Source organism: Dreissena polymorpha, chromosome 11 (genome assembly GCF_020536995.1).
Source record: "Dreissena polymorpha isolate Duluth1 chromosome 11, UMN_Dpol_1.0, whole genome shotgun sequence".
NCBI lineage: Eukaryota > Metazoa > Mollusca > Bivalvia > Myida > Dreissenidae > Dreissena > Dreissena polymorpha.
The window spans coordinates 73,870,172-73,874,260 of record NC_068365.1 but is presented as its reverse complement, the minus strand read 5'-3'; positions in this window follow the sequence as shown (position 1 = coordinate 73,874,260).

The following is a 4,089-nucleotide window of genomic DNA, read 5'->3' as shown; positions in this document are numbered from 1 at the left end:
TAATCAAAATACCCGCAGTGTGAGTTACACGAGATTGAAAAAATCATAAATTAAAACATTCCACAACTATGTCTTATAGGTAAAGACATACAAGTACCGGTAGCAATGACTTACAATGGTAGGTATTCGTTAACAGCACTTACTGGTTTATGAATGTAAAAATATTGTAAGCATGAATGGTTCAGATGTAGAGCGTAAAAACATATTCGAATCAAAGTGGTTTTCTCCCCTTCCAGAACTAGAAACAGTGGTTACCTCCCTTGTCGGTACAAGCTGACAAAAAGTGAAGCAAACTTGCAGTGTTGTTTCAAAATGTAAAGATTATTTTTGACTTACATCGGGTTTTATAGTTAATACTTTTATTGACATATTGACAGAATGTATTTTAACGTATTAACGTCACGGATAATTTAAGCGTTGCTTAACCCTTTCAGTGCGGGAACCGAATTTTGAAGGCCTTTGCAAACAGTTTGGATCCAGATGAGACGCCACATAACGTGGCGTCTCATCAGGATCCAAACTGTTTGCTATTCTGATAGTATTCTTTGAAAAAAATCAAAGAAAATGCTAATTTTAGAAATTCAGCAGACGACATTTTAGCAGACGACAAATTTCCCAGCATGCAAAGGGTTAAATGAAAGTTCTGAAGACATGGTACCTGAACAAGAAATTCAACCAAATCATAGTTAAGACAATTTCATATTCTGTTATTTCAGATCAAAGTCAATCATGTAAACTTCGCATGCACTCTGTACGGTAATTTACGTAGGGGAGTTTTGTAATTGTATTAGGTAGGAGTGCTGCTAGTACACACACAGTGCAGCCTTAGACGCGGTAGGACCTCATGAGCTTCGAATTACAATAAATGAACAGTCAGGTCATTTCCCGGCATCGTAAAACTTTTTACGAAGTTAAAAATCTTAGACCTGTATTCGTTATCTAGCGACACTCGAGCCTTAAAGGGACTTCAACCACGACGACGAAGAAAAGAAAAGTTGTATGTAAAATACCATTTTTTTTTACATTTATTAGTTTATATTGATTAAAATATCACAACTGGTATATTACATTACTTGAAAAAAAGTTGTCAAGTTGAAATATTTTCAGTATATTTGGTAATAATTTTAATGGGTATGTCTACCAGGTAACTACAAGTTCACTATCAATAACGCCAGTAGATTGATCATAATCGTCACGTGGTAAACCCAAGAATGCAATTTGTGCATGCGTAGTGATTTGTATATATTTTATATATAACATGATCAATCTATTTGCGTTATTTATAGTGCGTATCTCGTTATGTCACCTATTTTCGAGAAATGTACTTTCGATTTCACATCGCGAAATTTTATTACCGAATATACTGAAATATGAACTTTTTTCAAGTAATGTTATATACTAGACGTGATATTTTAATCAATATAAACTAACAATTGTTAAAATACGGTATTCTTTTTTCGTAATTCGTGGTTGACAGTCCCTTTAAAGCAGAATACCTCCCCTAAATAACTCGGGTCGCTTCAAGTTCCTACCTTTAAACCAACAATCCAAGTCAATGTTCTTGTTCATAACGTAGGGTACGAGTTTACTATACTGACCCGAAGTCGTATTTAACGAGCCTTGACTACCCGGAGTCTCGTCTACTTAATCTAAGGTCTTCTCTGTATGTCTTGCCTTCTTGACCCGGAGTAATTTTCTTAAGCATATAAGCTCGAGGTCTATAAAAAAATATGCGTTTACGAACAGATCTCAGGTCAAAGCTTATAGGCCATATTGTTGTAAGTAGTGCTCGAAAACAACGGGTTTAAAAACGTTCGATTATAATAATTTAATTGTTAAACACCAATCAATTTATAAATTGCTCATCAAAAAGCGCGGCGCCCTCGGGGACATTAAACGTTCGTATAAAAATGCTGAGAGCTGTAAACTTATACATAAAACTCGGGTAATACGCTTCACAATACGTCATGTTTTAAACCGTAGAAGTACTTCTGAATGTAAACGAACTGTTATATCATTTATAAATCTCAAGGACAGGATTCGATAAACAAGCCGTAAACAGTCAATACTGTTAAAGTGTGAAAACCACTTAAAGGGACCTTTTCACGTTTTGGTGAAATTGACAAATTAAAGAGAAAAATTGTTTCAGATTTGCAAATGTCGCTGTAGTTATGATATTTGTGAGGAAACAGTAATACTGAACATTTACCATGTCCTAGAATATCAATTATATGCATCTTTTGACGATTTATAAACATGAAAATTATAAAGCGCTGCAACGCGAAACGATTTAATAATATGGAGGTTTCTGTTGTTGTCGTTATATTTTGTGACACTTCGAGGATGGCTTATATAAAGTATAAAATACAACAATCATCGTATGAGCACGGATGGCCGAGTAGTCTAAGCGATAGAATTTACTTCAGTTACCAATGGTGCTAGCCCAGTTGAGGGATACTTTTTTTCTTTCTTTAATTTTATTTTTGTTATGTTTACTAGAGCTTTTCAGATCCAATATATACATTTATCAATATATAACGCGTTTAGATAAAAATTTCAATACGTGCCAAAATCTGTAAAAAGGTCCCTTTCAAGTTTGTCAAGAATTCATCTCTTGGAAAAGAAACATTTAAATGAATCCTATGAATAATTGTAAATTATTGTTCTAAGACAAACGGTACATGAATTTATTATGTATTAATTACTCTCTTATTTTTTTTTGCAAATTTACAGCATTATATTCTTAACTTTTGAAACCTAGTTGAAGCAAAATAAAAGTTTATACTATTCAGTTCAAAGCTAATCCATAGTAAAGAAATAATGCTGTACGTCAATGTACTTTAACCCATTTATGCCTAGCGTCTAGAAAAAAGGCCTTGGCAAACAGCGTAGACCCATATGAGACGCCGCATGATGCGGCGTCTCATCAGGGTCTGCGCTGTTTGCTTGAAGAAATGTATGTAAGAAATATTCTAAATATAGAAATAAATATACTAGACATCCCTAATTTTGGAAATAAATTGATCCAATTTAGAAGGATTGGAGAGTCCAATAGGCATAAATGGGTTAATTTTGGCTAGTTATAAAACGCGCGACAGGTTTCGATCATCGAGTGGTTATAATACATTTTACCTTCGTTTTAAAGTGTTATATAAAACATTAATGCGTGCACATGATCTTTGGGAAAATGCTTCCATTGGAAAAGATTGTTTTGACTATTAAATAATTGTAAACATTTTTCGATTATTTTATGATTTATTCATTCATTTACTCGTTTAAAATAATCAAAATATGCACAACAATTCGGAGTTATTATTCTTTTTTGTGGAGACGAGTTTAATCAAAACAACTCTTTTCAATCTTGAGCTTATTGCCCATAAAATTCAAAGAAACCCTATACGTTCACTCATGATGTATGAACCCGTAACAGTAACGCCCTTCGTTTTCCTTTTTATCAAGGTGGTATTGTGTGTTTGTAGGTATATTTATAATCTTATACGTCTAATGTGTTTAATAACATAACGGATGTTAATATAATTAGCATAATTATCCATATGGACATGCATATGCTATTTGTTAAATACTCAATTCTCAACATTTATTTTATCATAGTTAACAAATGCATCATCTTTAAGATATTTCCTTCTATCTATTAGAATAATAATCCACATGATATTCGTTAATCAATACTATACCAATTAATTTTCAATAAATATTTACATCATTTTATCAGATTGCCACCCTGTCACATAAAATCTTTGTAAACAAGCGTTTATTTTGTGTATTTCCATCACTGTCGCAGCCCCAACGTTTGTTAGGTTTCGACAAAGTCATCATTTATATTTTATGTTGTGTTTCATGAATTGCCATGTATAGTATAAGCAACTGGTCACGTTTCTGAAATAGTTGTCGCTCGGGCATAAAGAGAATGTATTTCCTTTAAACGTTTGTTAAGTTTGATCACTCCTTCATATTGTGAATCCTTTTTTTTTGTCATCCAGTATGTGAACATGTCTTTTTAAAGAAGGCGAGTAATATGTAAACAGGTTTAAATTATTGGCCCAAATAAAGTATATAAATGTTAACCCC